The sequence below is a fragment of the Papio anubis genome, chromosome 2 (genome assembly GCF_008728515.1).
Source record: "Papio anubis isolate 15944 chromosome 2, Panubis1.0, whole genome shotgun sequence".
NCBI lineage: Eukaryota > Metazoa > Chordata > Mammalia > Primates > Cercopithecidae > Papio > Papio anubis.
The window spans coordinates 50,836,044-50,857,952 of NC_044977.1; the positions used below are offsets into that span (position 1 = coordinate 50,836,044).

At 53.6% G+C, this 21,909-nt stretch overlaps 1 long non-coding RNA gene across 1 annotated transcript; it reads right to left on the reverse strand.

Moving 5' to 3' along the window:
* Positions 1 to 8,013: 8,013 nt before the first annotated feature.
* On the reverse strand, positions 8,014 to 13,943 carry LOC110742534. Its single transcript, XR_002520307.2, has 2 exons — positions 12,288 to 13,943; positions 8,014 to 8,171 (listed from the first exon to the last, which is right to left on the reverse strand). It is a non-coding gene; the product is annotated as an uncharacterized LOC110742534 (long non-coding RNA).
* Positions 13,944 to 21,909: the final 7,966 nt, after the last annotated feature.

Sequence of the window (21,909 nt, forward strand, 5' to 3'; positions counted from 1 at the left end):
CCAAAGCTCTGCCCCACCCCATCTTTCCAGCCATCCCGTGGCAACCACAGACAAGATGCTAGCTGTGCTAACCAGCTCCCTCCATTCATGAATTTCTGACTTACTCTGAGCAGTCCACAGCCTGGACCTAGGGAGAGACCCCTTGCTCCTCTTCCCTTGCAGCCAGGGGTGGAACAGGGGCATCTGAGGTGATGGGGTATGGGTTCAGAACCCGAGCCAGTCTCCAGCTGGGCCATGTCTGCAGCTGAGGGCAATAGCAGCTCTTCCCAACTCTAGATACCAGGGTCAGGTGCAAGTCCAGCAGAAGCACCCAGCAGCCTCACTTACATACCTCCCATGCTGGGAAGGTCAGTACTGGTCCCAGCTCTGCCCTCTGCCTGCTCCACGCACCCCAGGACAGCCCTGCAGAGGCTGGGGGACAGGAAACCTGGGCAGACAATCGGGCTGATGGGAAGGGGTGAGGAGGGCACCCAGCCTCCCGAGGAGCTCTGCACCTGCCCCCACTAGCTGAGCCAGGGAGGGCGGGGGATGGGGGGTGACTGGCAGGCAGTGCAGTGGTTGAGGCGTGGCCTTTGGGGGCCTGCGTTCAAATTTTTCCAGCTAGTAACTGCTGCCCTTGGGCATCTTCCTCTGCCTCAGTTTCCTCATCCATAAAATGGAGCCAAAATGAGGTGAAACATGGAAAGGTTTTCTGTGTCTGGCACAGATTGAGTGCCCAATATACAAATGTGGGTTGTAGTTTGCATAGTCCCATATTTCTGGATTGAATGAATGGTGCACCCAGGCAACGGCTAGCATGGGGTGGGATAGGGCAGGACCTAGGTAAGCCCCTCTGGAGCACACTGGGGAGCTCCAGGTCCCCTGGATGGGGCAGGAATTCCCATCCCAAGCTCGGCGATGAGCTCACCCACTCAGCCTGCACCAACAATACATGGTCAGCCCATAAATGCCCAGAGGATGCTGGGGCTAGGCTGGTATTTGAATATGAAAGGGTGAGAAACCAAGCAGCATTCTGGGGTCTGGGGCAGGGGGGCAGTGCGGCTGTGCACAGCCAACCTGGGTGCAGGCAACACAGCATGCACGCCTTGCACACAGACACATAAAAACACACACGTGCACGCAAAGACACATACACACAGTCATGCAAATACATGCAAAGGCAAATACAAACTCACAAGCACACACAAAACACACATACACACACAAAGACATACATGCATGCATGTGACAGGCACACATACAAACACAACTCCCTTTCGCCCTCACAGCGGCACAGAAACAACAGTAAGACCAGAGTAATGGACATGCATTGAGCACACCGCCTGAATGGCACTCCAGCCACAGCCTCAGATGTTCAAGAAATTTTTAATGAAGATTTCTTCTTTTTTCTTTTGTTTGAGACAGAGTCTTGCTTTATCACCCAGGCTGGAGTGCAATGGCGCAATCTCGGCTCACTGCAATCTCCACCTCCCATGTTCAAGTGATTCTCGTGCCTCCACCTCCCAAGTAACTGGGATTACAGGCATGTGCCATCGCACCTGGCTAACTCTTTTTGTATTTTAGTAGAAACAGGGTTTCACCATGTTAGCCAGGTAGGTCTCAAACTCCTGACTTCAAGTGGTCTGCCCGCCTCCACCTCCCAAAGTACTGGGATTACAGGTGTGAGCCACCGCGCCAGGCAAAAGATTTCTTTTATACCCCAAATTCATTTATTGAGTCCTACTGTCATAGAAATTTAATCTTGGCCAGTCTGGTATGCCCATCTTCCCCCAGAGCACCTCAGGTGGGAGCCATTCAATCTGGCCTGGTCTGCTGAGGACCCCACAGGCCACCAGGCCGTCAGTCCTGCAACTCTCCTGCATGTGCCTGCAGCTCCTGTGTGCCCCTCCAGGTCCCCCTGACCCTCCAGTGCCCCACCCAGGGAAGCTCTCCACCTAGCCACCACTCCCATGGAGTGGCCAAGTAACACCCGCCTGCTATCAGGGCCCACAGCCCGCCTGAGCACCCAGAGCCCAGTCGGCTTCCCCATGAGCCTCCTTCCTCCTCTCCACCACCCCCAAGTCTGGGAAACCTCCCTGTGAGCTGGAGCAGGCAGGGAGGAGACTGGGGAGATTCAGACTCTGGGCTCACCACAGTCTACAGCAGAAGAGCACAGTGGTGAAGAATCCAGGCCCCCGAAAGTCACCACCCTCTGACATCGCTAGCTGTGTGCCCCTGGGCAACACACATAACCTCTCTGTGCCTTGGTTCTCTCATCTGTGAAATGGAAATAATGAGAGCACCTGCCTCATGGACTGGCCTTAAGATTCCAGGAGACCACGTGTGCACAGCAATGGGAACAGTGACAGTGCTCAGCACATGGTGAACTCTCACTACCTTTTTAAAGACCTCCTGTGGGATTTTCCATTCCCAGTGGGTCTAGGCTTTAGAAGCCAAAAGCTAAGAAGCTGGTTCACTGAATTGATGAAGAAAAGGAAAAAGCAAAAAGGGGCCAAGGGGTAGCACAAGCTCTTTGGGGAAAAAGAACTATTCATTAATATTTCAAAATAGAAGCCCTCCAACTCTCCTACTGTAGCCAACAGCACACTAAGTTACCTGTAAGCCTCAGCTTCTTTAAGCCTCCTAGAAAATCCATGGGGTCAGTACTGTCTATCACTACCTCCGCTTTGGAGATGAGGAAACTGAGGCCCAGATGGGTGGCACATCTGACCCCAGGACCAGGGTCAGAGTTGGGAATTAGACTCAGCCCTGAAGCCACTTGCCCAGGGCCACACAGTCAGGCTTTGGCTGAGCCTGGCCTGGAGCCCAGTCCAGAGCTGGGACACTGGACCACCGAGCATCATAGCACATAGGTGTCTGGGGGCTGACCTTGGCCATGAGAGCTCAAATGTCCCAGGAGTCTCACTCAGGCATATGTTTCTGTTTTACTGATAGAAAAGGTGCTTTAGAAGCCTCTGTTGTTCACTCCAAATTTCTTTAGGATTGTTCTGGGATGGGGGGAGAACGGAGGGAGGAGGGGACTGACAACAGGAGGAAAATCAGAGCTCCCTATGACGAGCGCTTTCTCCCAGTCAGGAGGCCAAAGAAAGGGATGGGTATCCAGGAGGGAATGAGCTTCCCATCAGAGGAAGCATGCAAGCCAGGCTGGAGGAGCAGCTGGTGGGGCTGCAGAGGGGATTTGGGGACTCTGCCTGGTAAAAACATGCAGGAGAATCTCCCACAAGGCCCCATAATCAGGCTTCCCAGACTGAGTAAGAAGCCAACTTGCTTGCTAAAATTAACCACTCATTTGTGGTTCCCAGAAGACCTTCCATACCTAAACATGCTATGCTACATGTCTTGGGACGTCATGAGGGAGATCCTCCTGGGCTGTACTGCATGGCTTCCTGTGCCCAGAGTACAAGGCAGAGACCACAGTTATCCACAAATCTCCACATTCTCCTTCTTCTGAACAATAAGGAACCCTCTCCCACTTATCTGGGATCATGATGCCCCACCATCCCCCAGGAGATTGCATCTCCCAGCCTCCCTCGTGGCTAGACACGGGCATTGGAGGAAGTCCTGGTCAATGGGAGCTGAGCCAAAGAGGCGCATGCCACTTCCAGGTGCACCCGTGAAAAAAACTAGTGCCTTCCCAATGTCCTCTCCTTTCCCAGCTGGCTGAGGGGAGGCGGGCACAGGAGCAGCCACCTTGAACTCAGAGACAGAGGTCTTGACACCAGAGCCCCCTCCTAGCCCTGAAACAGCTTACTAGACGATAAAGCCAAAGAAATAAAAAACCTGTTCTCAACCTTGCTGTGTCATCTACTTGACCCTTTTGGTTAAGCTGCTGTGTTTGGGGGTCTCCTCATCACAGCAGCTAAGCCTATACCCCATGTGATACCAAGAAGGAGGCACAGGGGCCCCAGTGGACCATAAGCTTTAGAAGTCCAGGAGGGGTTGAGCCTCTGTTTCCATCCCCAGCTCAGGAACAGGCATGGAGAAGGGGTCTAGAGACAGCAGTGGAAGGAGTAGGAAGAATGAGAAAGCAGACCTCTCCTGGGCCACAGACCAGCATATCCAAATGCCTGTTTCCCTCTCCCCTTGAAACAAGGCAAATCTCGTGTGTTCCAGACTGAACTGCGAGTTTGTTCATGCTTTGGTCTTCCCCATCGCAGTAAATGGCACCCCTGGCCACCTAGGGGTCCACGCCAGAATCTTAGGGTATCACCTTTGTCTCCCTCATCTCCTCTCACCCTCCTCAAGTTATCACCAAGTCTTGATTTTACTTCTTAAATTTCTTCCAATCCGTGGCTTCCCACTAGTTCCACCACTGTGTGTCCTAGCCTCAGCCTCCATTGGTCTCCCTGCCTTCACCCTCACCCGCTACAGTCTCTCGTCCACTCAGCAGCAAGGGTGACCTTTTAGAAACATCATCAGAGAATGTCCCTCCCTGCCCTCAACCTCCTGTGGCTCCCAATTCACTCAGAGGAAACCCTGCCTGGTCTGGCTGTGTTACCCCCGACCAAGCATCTCCCTCACTGAATGTGCTTCTTCCACCGGGCCCGCACTTGGTCCTCAAACACAGGCAGCGTGCTCCCCTAGGGCTGCAGCCTTAGCCCAGCCAGGACTTCCCCCAGGACCACTCTCGTCTTCACTCTGCTCATCTGACATCTCCCTGCAGGATGGCCCTAAGGGTGGTTTGGACCCACCCGCTCTCTCATGCCATTCTTACTTGCAGTTTTAAGAATCACTGTAGAATGTGCTGAGGATGCAACATCCGGGGATAAGAAGGATCTGGCCAGAGCACCCTGGGCTCTGTTCCTGTCCCTCCTGAAGCAGGATGTCCTACAGAGATTTAGCTCAGCAAGTTGGATTGTCCCGGGGATATGAAACCCAGGACCAGCTGCTTTCCAGAGTCCTTCAGCTGCAGTGCAAGTAGGACACGTGTAGACAAGACTCCATCCACCCTGGGCAGCTTTCCCGAGCCTGGGCGACCAGCTCGCCATGCCTCCTAGGCTCTGCTGTCCCTTGCTACCTATCTCTAAGTAACAAGTCTGGTTTGCGTAACTTGCCGTAGGTGAGTGTTGTCTCGCTGGACTCATGCAAGTGAAAAATTAACACAGCTCAAAGTGCAGTGGGCGAGATGTTTAGAGTCCTCCCCTGGGATTAACATAGTGCACAGTGACCCTGCTTCACACTCCCCAAGCACCAGAAGACTGCTTGACGCTGCTCTGCACCTCTCTCCCCGACCTATAGCAGGTTTCCGGTTACTGTCTCTCTCTGCACCATTTCACTGTCTTCATAGCCCTCCCCACACCTCCACAGGTTATAACTTCTTGTGTGTGTTTGCTCGCGTGTGCGTGTGCATGCATGTACATGTGTGCATGCGTGTGTGTGTGACATCTGGTCTCCTCCCAAGACCATCTGCTCCAGGCAGGCAGAGTCATGGTGGATTTGGCTCAGTGGTGCATCTCCAACACACAGCCCTGGGCCTGACACATTGTAGGGACTCTTATGTTTGGGGATGAAAAACAGAAATGTAGGCTGCCTTAGGTTGAATAACTTCATGCAAGAGCAGAGGGGGACCCAGGGATGGCACCGACGCTCTGGAGCAAGGCGGGTCAGAGGGGCTGGCTGTCCGGATGGGAGTTGATCTGGACAGAGCACACCCAACAGATCTAGCACTCACACCCAGGCTGCACACCACACGGGCACCCTGGACACTCACTGCAGGTGTGAGACAGGTTCACTGTGCACCAGTATTAGTCCCAGGGGAGGACTCAACACCTTGGGCCGGGGCATCACAACTTGGGCTGTGCCAGTTTCTATCACTTGCCCCACTGCAGCGAGACAGAACACTTGCACACACTGGCCCCCTTGGCCATGCATTTTACTGCCACCATGACCGGCCCCACCACTTCATTATCTGAGAAATGGGAGGGCTTATAAACCAGTTGCAAATCCAGTGCTCCCTGTGGCCCTCAGTGTAGAGGGTGGACAAGCCTCGGGGGTTGATGCGGTGTAGGCATGGGAAGATCAGTGAGGGAACCTGACTCCAGAGAGGGAGTCTTGGAAACATGGCCTCACCACCACCAGCAGCAGCATATAACAGCATTCAAGGTGTGCCCACCTGGGGTTCCCTCCTCCTGGGAGCCTTCTCCAACCAATCCCCTTCCACCTGCCTTCAGGAGCCCCACACCTTTTCTTCCCCTTCCTGGGCTCTTGCTCATCCCCAGCTTCATGGTTGCGGCAGCCCATGGCTTATAATGGGCGTAATAAAAGCACAGGGAATTATGAGAGCACCAAGCAGGTGGGCAGCTGGACCTGGCCTCCCACTGTAGCATTCCAGGGGCCCAGACATTCCCTCTGCCTGGTCCTGACAATGTGGGCATGTCACCTGGATGTGGCCAACCAGATTGTCCTGCCCAGAGTTTGGATTTGAAACACAACTCAGAGAAGCAGGGGCATTTTGGATTCATTCCGGGAACCTCAGGAACAGCATCCTGACGCACAGCTCTCGAGGCCCTGACCAAGGCTGTGTTCCCTGGCCTCAGCAGCTTCGCTTCCATGTGTACCAAGCATGGTTCTCCAGCCTTCCTGTAGATTCTGTGAAGCCTCTAAAAGCCATCTGCATTAGTTAGGAGCATGTTCAGCAGTGTATACCAAAAAAACCCTGCTATAGTTTGAATATCTGGCCCCTCCAAAAATCATGTTGAAATTAATCCCCAATATGACAGTATTGAGAGATGGGGCCTTTAAAATGTGATTGGGCCTCGAGAGCTCTGTCCTCAAGAGTAGATGAATCCATTCATGGATTAGTGAGTTAATGGCTTAATGGGTTATCATGGGGGTGGGACAAGTGGCTTTCTAAGAAGAGAAAGAGAGACCTGAGCTGGCACACTCAGCCCCCTTGCCATATGATGCCCTGCACCACTCTGGGACTCTGCAGAGAGCACCTAGCAGCAAGAAAGCCCTCGCTAGAAGCAGCCCCTTGCCCTTGGACTTCTCAGCCTCAAGAACTATAGGACATAAATTCCTTTTCTTTATTAATTGTCCAGTTTCATATATTCTGTTATAAGCAATAGAAAATGGACAAAGATGACCCTGTTTCCATGCTTAGCCAAATAGGGCTTTGGCCTTCTCTGGAGGTTAGCAGGCCAGGGCTGGGGCAGCTGCTTGCGGCTGTCATCTAGAACACAGGCTCCTTCCAGCTCCTGGTCCTCCATCCTTAGTATGTGGTTTTCATCCTCATGCAGGCAGCGAGAAGATGGCAGGGTAGAGAGGGAAAGGCCTGTACCAGCCTTTTTAGGAAACAATAGCCTTTTAGGAACCCACCAAGCAGAGTGTCACATCCCTCTAGACAGAACTGGGTCTGGTGGCTACCTGTAGCCAGAAGGACATCTGGGGAAGGAGCTTCAAGGACACATCATTCCTCTGAACTAAACTGGTGTCTGTTAGGAAGAAGGAAGGAGGAGAATGGATGCAGGGTCGATCAGCAGCAGCAGCAGCTGCCGCAACTGCCCAAACTTTTCTCTCTGCCCAAGCCAGAGCCATTTCTGGGTGATTGTAACTAAGATCCACATGGGGGGAACCCAATCCACCTGAGGGTATTGGGAATCTTCCCTGACGAAGTGACATTTGAGCTGAGATCTGAAGGAGACTAGGGGTGACCCTGACAACACAGTGTAAGAGGAGAATTCCAGGCAGAAGGAACAGGAGGGAAATGCTGAAGGAGAAGACAGCATGGGATATTTGAAGGAAAGAAAGCAAGCCAGCATGACCAGAGAATAGACAACAAGAGAGAGAGGGCAAGGAGAAAGGGCTGGAAAGATAGGAGAGGGCTGGCCCTGGGCCCTATCGGCTGTAGTAAGGGTTTGTGACTGCTCTATGAGCAACAGGACCAGCCACAAGTTTTCCACAGAAGATTAACATGACTTTTAAAGATCATCCAGGCTTGGAGAGGGTCAAGAGAAGTGTGTATGAGTCAAAATAAATTAATCCTATAACAAAGAGCCCCAAGATCACAGTGGATTGAAACACCAAAGGTTTATTTCTCATTCATGTCACATCCAATGCAGAGTGGCCCAGGGACTCAGCTCCACAGAGTCATTCAGGGATCTAGGCTCCTCCCACTTTGTGCACCTCCATATTTGACATGTGGCCGCCAAGGTCACCTTGGCATCTTCCAGCTAGCAAATGAAAACAGAGAACATGGGGAGGAGGATGCAGGGTTTTGGAGGTCAGGCCTGGAGGTGGTGTGTGTCCCTTCTGCCCACATTGCTTTGGCCATGATTCAATCACATGACCCCAGCTAACTGCAAGGAGCAGGGAATGTGGCCTCATGCAGTGCTCAGGAGGAAAGGAGGTGACATGGATATTGCTGTCCACTAGCAGTCTCTGCCACAATCCACCCCTTGCCACCACATACTCATGAGGCCCTCCTTCCTACACATAGAAAAAGCTCATCCTCTCCCCTAAGGGATACAACCCAAAACTCATCCAGCCACTGCATGGTCTGCTGGCCTGTGGACTATAGAGAAAATATGTTCATCATCTGCTTACACACACTCGTGCACACACATACACACACACACACGCACACACATACACACAATATGATGGTGAGGCAGGGATAAGATAACCTCAGTAAAAACTCCTATTCCGAAGAGAAAGGAATGGCAGCCACTCAACAGCAAGCAGTCCGTTGTGCAGGGTCCATTGCACAGGGGCAGGGACTGAGAGATTTCCCTACCCTGGCAGTCAAGGGTGTCTCCTGACTAGACTCTAGCTTTGCTCTCTTAGAAAACTCCTTGTCCAGGTGGGCGCAGTGGCTCATACCTGTAATCCTAGCACTTTGGGAGGCTGAGGCAGGCAGATCATTTGCAGCCAGGAGTTCGAGACCAGCCTGGCCAATACATGGTGAAACCCTATCTATACCAAAAATACAAAAATTATCTGGGGTTGGTGGTGTGCACCGGTAATTCCAGCTACTTGGGAGTCTGAGGCAAGAGAATCGCTTGAACCCAGGAGGCAGAGGTTGCAGTGAACCAAGATCCCGCCACTGCGTTCCAGCCTGGGTGAAAAAGGGAGACTCTATCTCAAAAATGTAATAAAATAAAATAAAATTTTCTCCATTCCCACCCACCCCCCACCGAGTTCACCCTTTATGAGCTCTTTCTTGTTAATTTTTCTTCGCGGCTGCCTCTGATGTGGGAGTGCAGTGGAGTTCCTTCCTCAGATGCCACAGAGTTTTCGGAACCTACTTCCTGCTTGTGGATAGTAGGGGACCCCAAGGATATTTCAAGTTTCAGTCAAAGACTCTTCTTAGTCCAGGATCATTGTGTCCTTATCAATGCAATTCCCTCCACAGCTAACTTTCTGATCTCTTCGCCTCCTGTCAGTCCTATGTGCCAGTCAATGATCACACCCGTGGTTCTTTCCTAGACTTAATTGTCCAGCCCCATTTATTTTTTCCCTGCTTCCTTGCCTCCCTGCCTTTTCCTACCAACATAATAATGACAATCTCGAGGCTATGTAATTGAGTGGAAATGTCACATCCTTCTTCTAATCTTCACTGCAGCCTGAAGTGTCTCTCACTCTTATTTCCTACTGTTTCAATTCCAGATGTGCTTAATTTTCCAACCCTGAAAAGTCCCTCTTTCTGTTCTCTTTTGTTTCTGCTTCAAATCAGCTGGCTGTGACTCTCCTGAGCTCATCTCTTTCCTGTAAGACCTTGCCAAATGCGGCCCATGGTAGCCAAGACACACTAATCTGTTAATTCCTTCCAACCATTTCCCCTGGAGCTACAGGCTCAATGCTGGTGTGCTCTGTCTTCCCAGCTATCATAGGCAATTGTTCTCCCAAATACTTTACCACTTCATAACATGGACTGCCATATTTCACAGCCTTTAATATCATTTTCCACACTGTCACTGCACAGCCAATGCCACACTTTACAAGTTCTTCTGGTAATGCCCATTTCAGATTACCAATTTTTGTATTGGCTAGAGAAAGCTAACAGCCCTAAGTCTCAGCAGCTCGTCACCATGAAGGTCTATTTCTCGCTCCCTTATAGTTCAAGGAGGCTTGGCCAAGGGGCTCAGCTTCACGCAGTCAATTCAGGACTGAGGTTCCTTCCGCGTTGTGCACCAATGTCTTCACTGTGCGGCCTGGTGGCCACCCTGGCATCGTCCAGCCAGTGAGTGGAGACAGACTGTCTGCAGGAGGAGGTCGCCTTTTCTGGGCCAGACCTCAAAATGGCAGGCATCGCTTCTGTCCACAGCTCAGGGGCCAGAACTCAGTCACTAACAGGAGGTCAGCCTGAGGGATGTGCTTATCCGTGTGCCCAGGAAGAATGGCAGCACCCCAGATTTCAGATCTGGGGTTTAGCAGGTGCCCACAGGGGCCTCAGTTCGTGCTCCCTTGCCTGGATGCCTCCATTCTGCCTAGAGCATGCCTTCACAGCCTCCAGGGTTCTGATCCATGGGTGACACTTCCCTCCCCCCGGCAGGAGGGGAGGAGAACAGGTGCAGGGTAGACCAGCAGCAGCAGCTGCTACAACCACCTAAACCTTTCTCTCCGCCCAAGCCAGAGCCGCTTTTGGGTGATTGTAACTAAGATCCACGATTGCTGTGGGGGGACCCTAACCACCCCATATCCACCCCAGGCAGAAATGGCAAGTGCCTGCCCTGTAGTCTATACAGGCCTCTTCCCAGCACTCCTCGGTGAGGATGGCAAGGGTCCCCTTAATTGACGTCCAGAGCTCAGGATACAATAACAACATCTGACTCACCTCCATGTGCCCAGCGTGGCACAGCACGAAGCCTGGCATGGAAGAGACACCCGTTAGTGTCTGTGAAAAACCAAATGTCAGCCAGGACATTGGCTCGGAGTGACAGGTGGCTTGCATTAGTTATACTTGCCAGCTTGGAAAATGTATCTGACATCTCATGTCCCCCACCTCGCATGTGCTGGGCCATGCCTGCCCTCCAGCTGTGGCTGCAACAACCAGTTCTGCATAGGATCAACCCAGAGTGCCTCACATCCCAGCCCTGATGGTCTCTCATGGGCCTGGTGAAGCCACCACATGAGACAGGGTTTTTTCCCATAGAGCCGTGTTGACACATGGGCAAACCAGAAGTGCGGGGAGGGAAGGGACGCTCCACTCCACAAGGACTTAACCTCCTCCCTGGGAGGCACAATCCTGAGGCACCCGACACACTCCACAGAGGGCCCCCAGCAGGCTTGAGCCTTCATTGCCCACAGCAGTGACTGGCTCAATAATGCCCCCTTGGACTGGCCTTGGGGGCTTCTATCTCACTCGCCTCAATCCTTCTTGTCCCTGGGATTGTGCCTCAAAATAAACTGCCAAGTCCTAAACCCTTGCCTCAGGCTCTGTGTTTAGCTGGGAGCCCAAAGCTAAAAGACACATTTTTCAAACTGACAAGAAGTACAACAAACAGAAGCCACCTGCTCCTCAAAGCCAGTGTCCTGACCGACATTTGGTTTTTGACTGACACCAGTCAGTGCCTCTTCCATGCCAGGCTCCATGCCATGACAGGCTGGGCACACGGAGATGAGTCAGATGTTGTTCTTGCACCCTGAGCAAGATTGGTGACTTTCCCCAGACTGGAGGGCCCCTACACCCCCAGAAAACTGGCCTGTTCAAAGAAGACCTGACACTTGAGCTGTGTGCTGCTCCTGGAAAGACGGCTGTCTCCCTTGGTACCCCCTACCCAGTCCAACCCAGCTGTCACCAGCCTAGTTGACTTCCAACATACTTTTCATCCTGAAACTCCCTGCCATGGAGACTGTGGCATGTGTCCATCACACAGGAGGAGAGGACCAAATCCTCAGCTTGCCCGGCAAGGCTCCCAGAACCAAGCTCCCCCCAACCCACCCTCTTAACGTCTTCCTTCCCTCCTCAGTGTTCCCACCAACACCCACATGACAATTTCCACTGCTTTGGGTGCATTGTGTCACCCTCCAAAATCCACATACTGAGGTCCTAACCCGCAGTATCTCAGAATGGAAACTGTATCTCAAACAGGGCCCTAAAGAGGTAATTATGGTGAAATGAGGTCCTTAGGGTGGGCCCTAATCCAGGCTCATTGGTGTTCTTATAACAAGAGGAGATTAGAACACAGATGTCCAGAGGAAAGACCATGTGAGGACCCAGGGAGAAGATGGTATCTACAAGCAAGAAGAGAGGCTGCAGGAGAAACCAACCCTTTCTCTTGTTTAAGGTCCCCTATTGGTGGTTCTTTGTGATAGCGAATACACCCCCTCCACACCTCCGTCCTCACCCTGGAATGCCTTCTTCTCCCGCTCAGTTCACCAGGTCCTGTGCGTCTCGGGGCCTTCACACACTTCCACTTTCAGGAGCCTATGTCTCACTGGAGCCCTTCCCTGGCCATGAAGTAAGTGACTTCCCTTCTTCATCTGTGGAATAGGACAACCACGTCTCACTCATGGAAGAAGGCGCCATAACATACCTAAAGCACCTCGTGGTGCTCACAAAAGTTGAGGATTTTTCAGAAACAAAAAACTCCATCTCAACAGCTCTGCTTTGAGAATATTCTGGCTGACTGAGCTAGAATCTGCTCTCCACCCCATTGAGCCCAGCCTTGTGTCTGCCTGTGTGCCCTGTCCGGGGGCAGCCTGCAGAAGCCAGAGCTTAGCCACAGAACCCCTACCCCCCACAAGGCTCAGCAGCCTCAGACCCTCCCTTCTGACAACCAACAGCACAATTTTGAGGCCTTTTATCCCGTCAAGTCAGGCCCCAGAGACAACACATTCACTGTGTCAGCTGGCCCATTTGGGGAGAGTCCAGAAAAATTACTGAATATGCAAAGAGAATGCAAATGAGCTGCTTCTGAGCCCGAAGTGCTCCCTTTGGCATTCTTTAGGGGCCTGCTTTAGCGAGTCGATATAAATGCCTGTAAGTGGCACAGAGCAGCTGTTGGCATGGAAACGGGGCTTCCATGGTGCTTAAGGAGACTTCAAATCAGCCCTGGAACCAACTATGCTAAACATCCTCTCCCTGCGATCTTGTTCACACTCAAAGTTCCCACTTCAGCTGGAGAGAGGGTGAGCGTGGCTTCAGATGGTGAGTGCTGAGTCGAGATTCAAGAGATTTGCCCCAAAACGGACACAAGCTTTAAAGTCACACAGGCCTAAGTTTAAACCTTGGCTCCCAACATGCCCAGCGGTGAGACTGTGGGTGGATTGCCAGATGCCTCCGGGTCTTCGTTCCTCACTGTAAAATGGCTAAGTTGTGGGGGAGCTGTCCTGAGGATGCAACCACTTAGAGGGGTCCTTACAACCCCACCCAGCCCCGGGCAGAGGCTGCCAGGGGCTCCCACGCGCCCAGAGCAAGGCGCAGGACACGTGAACACTCGACATTCTGTCCTCCCTGCGTCCTCCCTCCACACCAGGAGGAAGGAAGAAACTTATCTCAAGTCGATCCATACATCTTGTGGGCTATTTTTATTTGTGTTCCAGGTGAAATAAAACAAGTTAAAGCAGAGCATGAAATCTGAGGATTCCACCTTAAGGGGAAAAAAATCAACCTTTGCAATAACAAATAGTTGGAGCTGGTGCACTACTTGGGTGAAATTGTTACCCCTCGAGACAAGTCTAAACTCTTCAGCGTTATGAAAAGTCGGAGGGTTGCTTTGCCACCGAAAATTTATGGCCCCCAAATCATTTCTAAAAGACAGCACACATTCCCAACTGAGGGTTTCCTTCTGGTACAACCAGCTCCCGTCTCTGGGTGAGCTGGGGAGGCCCTTGGCTGCCACATTTGGGGACACGGGGCAGGTGGTGCTTTTCTGTCTGAGGGGTCTACTCTATGGGGCCCCCCACAAAACCCAGCACATAGTAAACACTCAACAAATACTCTGTCTTTGTGTATTTCTGCCTAGTGGCAGCACCGAAAGATGGATTGGGGAGGGTTCCTCTCCTAGAATATATACCACACCCCAACCAGACACATAAATAGAACCTCAGCTCTGGCTGCTCGCTCACCGCTCACCAGCAGGAGGTTGAAGGCAGTTGTCCCCATACCCCTCCTCTAAGGAACACATTCACTCTTGAAGATGAAGAACCAGAACTTGCCTACACTGAAGGAAACTTCTAGACCAGGTGGTTTTATCCTGAGTTTTTTTTTTTTTTTTTTTGAGGGGCGGTCTCACTGTATCTCCCAGGCTGGAGTGCAGTGAAGTGATCTGGCCACTGCAGCTCCGCCTCGGGTTCCACGCCATTCTCCGCCTCAGCCTCCCAAGTAGCTGGGACTACAGGCTCCGCCACCGTTCTTGGCCCTAATTTTTGTATTTTTAGTAGAGGCAGGGGTTTCACCATGTTAGCCAGGATAGTCTCGATCTGCTGACCTCGTGATCCACCACGCCTTGGCCTCCCAAAGTGCTGGGATTACAGGCTTGAGCCACCCAGCCCGACCATCCCTGAGTTTATGGTCTTGAAACCAAGGCTAGGGGCTACAAAGGGAATCTGCCAGGGCCACATGGAGGTGGAGCTGAGACCCAAAGTCCTAATGACTCACCTGGGCAGGGACAGCTTCACATCCAGGGTAGGCAGGTTTAAAAGTCCAGACCCACCTTCCCTGGCACTGGCTTGTCCCATGACCCCAGAGCCTCTGAGGAGAGGTGCTAGCCCCAGGCTGCATACTTTTCATCTCTGTTGACTTTGGAAGTGGAGGTGCCCCAGCTCAAGAGCCTCGATGGGTCCCCATCTCCACCCGTGTGGTCAGTGGGCCTTGCTGGCTTCCTCTGCCCTCTGCTAACCAGCCTGCCACCTCTCGCCCCCCTCCCAGATGAGCTGCCGGTCTGGCCGGGCTCCTCTTTGTCCCCCTTCAGGGGTCATTCTCACACTGTGCCCCTTCCCTGGCCTCCCAGCCCTCTCAGTGCAGCCTCTCTCCTCAATGGCACCTCTTTGGGTCTCTAATTTCCCAGGGTTCTACTTGCTGGTCCCTCTGGCTTCACAGCCTGAGCTGCTCCCCATAGCCCACTGCCTCCCATCTGGCCGCCATGCCAGAGAGGCAGGGCAGAAACTCTCGCTACTCTGTCCCCCGAGCCTAGCAGCAGTCAGCCATGACACCTCCTGAGCACAGGCGAAATGCCAAGAGGCCTGTGCTGAGCCAGCTCCAGAGCACCACATGCTTTAATCACTCTGAGCTCAGAGCTAAGTGACTTGCCCAAGGTCACACAGCAGGTAGAAACAGGCAGGGAGTCCAAGAAGGTCAGGCCGAGTTTAGAGGTCACAGCCCGGATGCAGCTTAGGGGCCAGTGAACACATTAATGAGGGCCCGGCTCCCAAGGGGGTGTGGTGGGGAGGACATGTCCTCCTCCTTGGTGGTGCCCTAGCTCCATCTGGAGGTTAGCAACAGGAACACCGAATGCGATCAAAGTTTCAGTCCTTCAAGAGGAGAAGGTGGAAACCCAAATTTGTATAGGAAACCTCCTACATTTGAGCGTCAACACCTGCCCTGATGTTTTGTAAACACAAGGAACCAAAGGAAGATACATCTGCAGGCCTGACCCAAGCACCAGGGGCTGCCAGTATGGGGCTTGGGGTTCTTTCAAATAACAGTTTCCAGGCAGTGTACAGCCCCTTTCTACAGACAAGGAAACTGAAGGCCCAAGAGATGGGGAAGGTGGCTGTGGTTACATGGGGCTCAGTGCAAGCCCAGCCAGCCGTCCTGCAGCAAAAAGGATGAAAACAGCGAACCAATGCCTGCCCGGCTCCCCATCCTGTGTGCACAGGACCTGGAGCCATTGGGCAGAGACTAGGGACAGAGGCTAGAGAGCTCTCTGTGTGGTTGAGGCCCAGTTCCCTAATGTCTCTGGGCCTCAAAGGTAAACCCACACCTGCAAAATAGGGAAAAGAAAAATATGAATTCTTCCCTTCGTTTCTGACTTTGTGAAGATGATAAAGGAATCATGGGTAGAAGAGCACCATAGAAATGAACCTAAAATCAGGAGAGGTGACAGATTCCTCTGTGTCCTGATCCAGAGCTTCCTAGACTAAGAAATTAGAACAGGTTCTGGGTGTCCAATATGGCATTTAAAACAGACCATGGGTAAATCTTGTCCTCCTCTCAGGGCTGGGAGCTAGGACCACACATTTCATAGATGAGAAGATGGAAGCTTGGCAAGGTTTGGTGTAATCCCACCAGACCCAGGACCGAGGCTTCTCTGGCTGACCAGGGGGCCGGACCCTGGGCTCAGCAGGCTGTCACTTGCCCAGGCCATGGCTGCACTCACTGCTCCCTTTGAAGTTCAAAAGAATGGGCCTCACCCTCCAAGCAGGCAGTGATAAGGCAGGAGAAAGGGAAACTGTCCGTCCCGGCTGAGTTATGGCAGCCCGTCAGAGACAGCCCCACCCTCCCGGGACCGCCGGCCCCACCCATACCTGCCCCGCCACCTCTCCTGCCCCTCTGCCCTGGCCATCTCCCCTACCCCCACCTCTGGCTCCCCGGTGTCTGGCTGCAGACTGCAGGCTCTCCCTCCCAACCCATCTGCCTCTAAGGCAGTCTGGGAGGCCCTTCACATGCCTTCTCTATCAAAAAGTGGTTTGGCCCGTGCTTGCATACCTCCTGTGATGGGAAGCTCTCTCATGCCCAGTCAGCTTTGACCTGGACAAGCTCTCTCCCTTCCGTGGGTTTGGGCGGCTCCCCAGTGCTCTCCATCTCACTCCCATGGGCGGCCCTACACTCTCAGTCACAGGCCCCTCTCCTCCCCAGCCCGATATAGCCCTGCAGAGATGGGGGACAGCCACTGCAGTCACCACAGGTGGCTCTCCAGTGTCAGAGCTACAGGGAGGCAGACAGAGCCCTGCCACAGGGGCCTGAGGGAGTTCTAGTGGAAACTCTAGAGTGAGGGTGCATGTGAATGATTAGCACTTAGGTGTGTGAGCTTCGTGGGTGAAATGCATGGGTGAGGAGACGGCGGGGTGTGCACCTGAGGAGCTCAGCCAGTGTCGGCTAGTGTGACCCCAGCCTCTAGGGCGTGGCCATGGTAGTGCATGGTAGGTAATGCGGTCTATAAGCGTATTGAAATAATGCAGAGGCCAGTGGGAATTGCTCGAAGAGCAAGGAGTGCTGGTGAGGAGGTGTGAGTGTGGCAGGCTGTGAGCCTCTGGGCATGTGTGAGGGGCTCTGAATGTAGAATGGTAATGTGAGTATAAAGGCTAATGTGGGTGCGGATGTGTAAAGGGGTGTGAGAAGAATGCTGGGATGAGAGTTGTGACAGTGTTGGTGAAAGTGTGTGTGTGTGGGAGTGTGAGTCTGTGTGTGTGAGAGTTGTGTGAGTGTATGTGCCTGTGTATGAGGATTGTGAGAATGGGTGTGAGAGTGGTGAGTGTGGGTGTGGGAATGTGTGTGTGAGAGAGTGTGTGAGAACTGTGTGGGTGTGAGGGTTGTGAGAGCTCTGGATGTGAGTTGTGAGTGTGTGTGGGATGTGAGTGTGTGTGTGAGCATGTAAAGGGGTGTGGCAGGTGTGAGGGAGCTGTGTGTGTGAGTTATTAATAGAGGTGTGTGTGTGTGTGTGAAATATGCTGCAAAGAGTTATGTGGGTGTGAGGGTTGTGTGTGTGTGTGCCAAGGAAGTTAGTAATGAGGGGTGTGATAATGAGAAGGGGAGTGTGTGTGGGGTGTGGAGTGTAGAGGTTGTGGGAGATAGAACTCAGGACAGATTTGTATGTGGGGAATGAGTAGAGTGTGTGTGAGGTGTGACATTATGTGAGGTGTAGAGGGAGTTGTGAGATGAGACTCAGGATGATTATGTGTGGTGTGGAACTAGTGATGACTGCATGTGCTATGTGTGAGTGTTATGAGAGAGAACGTGGGTATGCGTTGCAAGTATGTCTTGTGGGTGAGTGTGTGTGACAAGGAGGTTGGCGGCTGAGGTGGCGGGTGGGCTGCCTGCCCCAGCCCGGTGGGACAGCCCGGTGGGACAGCCCTGGGCCAGTGGCAGGAACAATGCTGGGCTCCTACCTGGATGCGATCTGAGGAGAGGTCGAGGGGGAGAGGTGAGGCACTGGTTGTGAGCCTCAGGCTACTCGGTTGGGGGTGCTCAGCCACTCCAGGGCGCTCCTCTCCTACTCAGGGCCTCCTGAGGCAGACGGAGGGGGCTGGTTCCTGACTCACCCAGGATCCCTGGGTTCCTGGGCCGGGGTGGCAGCCGAGGGGGCAGGTATGGTTCCTTCTTTGAGGGCTGACTGCAGGCCCTGAACAGGCGCTGCCCCGGAACCCACCTCTGGAGAGAAGCTAGCGCCTTCCTTCCAGGCTGCCATGAAGGCCCAGTGCCTTCCTGCTGTAGTCCGGGTCCAGGGCCGCCCTTCTCCCTGTGGGGCAGACCCAGGGGACAGTCCCGGGAGGCCCTGCTGCCTCTAGACCCTCACCTGCTCTGCTGCAAGTCAGCCAGGGCCCCGAGCCAGATGCCTGGGCGCCGTCCTGACCAGCCACTCTCTGGCCCCACATCCAACCCATGGCCAAACCCCTAGGTTCTTCTCCATCTCTCAGCGACCCATCCCCAGCTCTTGGTCTCCACCACAACCATCCGGCCAAGCCACCACCACCTCCCACCCGGACCACACAGCAGTTCCTTCCATGACACATTCCTGGAGACACATGCATGTGGCTGTCCACAGATGTGCACATGTGCACATGAAGGCGCCCACATACACACGCACACACACACACACACACGGACACATACATGCACACACATGCACACACGGACACGCACATACATGCACACACATGCGTGCACACATGCACATATACACATGCACACACACACACGGACATGCACATACATGCGCACACATGCGTGCACACACACACATGCACACACACACGGGCCTGAAAGAGGAATTAAGCAATGCCACAAAGCTCAGAGCAGGGAAGGTATTTTCCGCGTAGAGTCCCCAGAAGAGGAAGAGAACGCCTGGCTAGAGTGTCTTTCCTCATGAGAACACTGTGAGGCTGCAACACTCACCTCTGCTTTACAGACGAGACGGACGCTCCAAGCAGGAAGCAGCTCCCCCAGGCTGCACACTCCAGGGCCTGGGGTGTGGCTGTGACACTGCCCAGCAATCCACATCTGGCTTCTGCCCTCCTGGCGTCCAGGGCCTATGGGGGTGATGCACAATGCCTTGATGCCACTTCCAGCCAAAGGTGTGGGGGCTCAGAAGTTCAGCTAGGGGTGGACAGGCTTCTGGAAAGAGGTGTCCGTGAGCTGGCCCTTGTGTCCAGCCACAGCCCTGACCCCTGGGCACACGCAGTCCACCCAACCCACTTGCCCCTTACACCAACAACTCACAAGACCAAATCGACCCTTCCCCAGCACCTCTGGGGGCAGTAAGGGTTCCCGCGCCCTCTGGCTTCAGGCTGAATGCCGCCAGGGAGCACAGGAGAAGGGAGGCCGGAACTTGTCCCAAGGGCCCTGTCTCGCGGCCCTCTTCTCTGTTCCTGTCTTCCTCTCTCCTGGCTCCTCAGGCCCAGGAGGACTACCCTTGTGGCCACCAGCCCTGACATCCTGCACAATGGGCTCTAGACACTGTGCCCTTTTCTCTGGAAATAGTCCCTTGATTGAGTATCTCCCCTCCCCACCCCGGCCCGTGCCCTTCCAGTTCAAGTGGGCCTCTGTTTCCCGCTGTGGTCCTGCACCCACTCCCAGGCCTTCTGCAAGTCACTCACACACTCCCCTTCCTAGGAGGGCTCCTCTCTGGCCTTGCTCGGGCCAGGTTCTGTGTCCCCACTAAGCTACCACAGGCCGGGGGTGGGGGTTACTATTTGGCCACAGTCTGCACAAGGCCCGGGGTCAAGGGAGGAGCCAGCAGCCCACGCAGGCCACTGTGGCAGGAATGGACTCCATGCAGACAAGTTCCCCCTCCCTCCCTCCTGAGCTTAGCCTCGGTGTGCTGGGTCTGGGGCGTTCATGGCACATCCCAGAGAAGATGCAAAGAAGCCACTGGACACAGAGGCCTGGGGTTCAGGACAGAGGTCTGGGCAGCAGGCAGAGCTCCAAGGGTCTCCAGGGTGTGGGAGATTCTAGAAATAGTTCCTTGACGTAACTACCCAAATCTGTGTGCCTCTCTCACTGCCCCCTGCTCCCAGCAAGTGGAAGCTTTGTGCAGGCAAAGTCTGAGAGTCACTTGCTACCTTTAGACATAGAGCAGCAGGCTGCAGTGCCACACACAGTAGGTGCTCAGTAAAGAGATCCTCACTCAAAGCACAGAAACACAATATCTGAGCCCAAGGGTTTTTGGAGATCAAAGACTCCCAGAGGAAGCTGAAAACTCAGAGGTCCACAGGGGCCCAACAGTTGCCACAAATGAAGGGAATGGGCCAGTGTGGGTCATGGGGAGCTAGAGAGCCCCTGTTCTGGATGCAGGGACTCCACTGCCAAGAGCCTCTGACCGTGGACCTGCAGGGGTGTGGGCCCAAGGTGCACAATGGGCTCACATCAATGGCTTCTCCCCTCATCTAAGGCTGTCTTTCTATTGAAAACAAATTGGAGTCTCCAAGAATCTTAGTGGCCCAGCTATGCACAGCACTAGGACAGAAGTCTAGCCCAGGTCCCCAAGGAGCATGGGAGTGGCCGGGCTGGTGAAAGCAGGAGGTGCTGTTGGTGCTAAGCCCAGATCTCCCTTGTCAGGAGGTGCACCCATCCCTCAGCCATTGCCAAGGTCTCCATCATTGACTCACAGCCACGCTTTACTGGAGAAGCACCCACAAGCGCCCAGAAATACCAAAAAGGTTTATGTATCATCCCACCCGCACCCCCAGGGCTGCCTGTAGCTGTTACAAGATCCTGTAGGACTGGGCTTCAGCTCCACTGTGCCCTTTACTCCCCAGCACTCCCTATGGGGTCAGGTTGAGTCTAGACTTCTCCTGCACCCTCATGCTTGCTTGGTGTCATCCCCCACCTCACCTGCTTCTCTCCATCAGTAACCACAGGCACCCAACCCCTGTCTCAGGCTCTGCTCCTAGGGAAGCAACCTGAGCAGCAAGGGTGGCAGCGCGAAGACTGGGTGGGCACGGCGAAGGCCTGAGCACACCTGAAGGTGAGAGGAGGGAGACAGATGCGGTGTGCAGAGAAGGAAGCTGCTGGGGAGAGGGGTCCCCATGCAGCGGCGACCAGCAATCTCCAGGGGAAGTGTCCAAAGACACCAAGTGGATTGATAGTCATTGTCAATGTGGAGGAAAACCAGGGAACCGTCGTTATCACCATCTTGCCTAAGGAATTCCGCAGTCAGCCAGTCAAAACAACTCATTGAGGGCCTGCTGGGTGCTGCGGCTGTGGGGGACACATACAGGTGGGTGAAGCCACAGCCTCTTCAGCCTCATGGAGGTGCCTGCCTGCTTCTATCCTTCCTTTTGCCCACCTGTCCTTTCTCTCCAGATCTCATTTCAGCCCTTACATTCTTCCACATTCTGTTTATAATAGATTTCATGTGTGCAGAACAGCTAAAGTTTCTCGAAACCCTAAGAGAGGAATCGAAGGAAAGCAGCTCTGGAAAAGCCCCAGAGAAGGAGATACTGAGTCAGAATGCAAATCCCAGAGGGCTTCAGAGAGAAGGAGACCCCCTGAGTTGCCCTGAGGGAGGAGCATATGAAGGGTGAAGCAAGATTTGATCTGGATAAGGGGAAGTCTGTGATTTTTTAGCTGGCAGCATCTAATCTCTCTCTTCAAGCCCCCAGATGTTTCTCAGAATCTCCCCTTTGCCATTCTAGGGGCCCTCTTGGCAGAAAGAGGCGCTCCCACCATGGAAGTTCAAGGCTCCAACTCCCTGCTCCCTGCCCTGTGGCAGCTCCAGGTGGGCATGGATATGGGCTGAGCTGGTCAGATGTCCAGCCCAGGACTCTATGTCTTGAGAGAGCCACCCACAGGCTGCAGAAGACTGA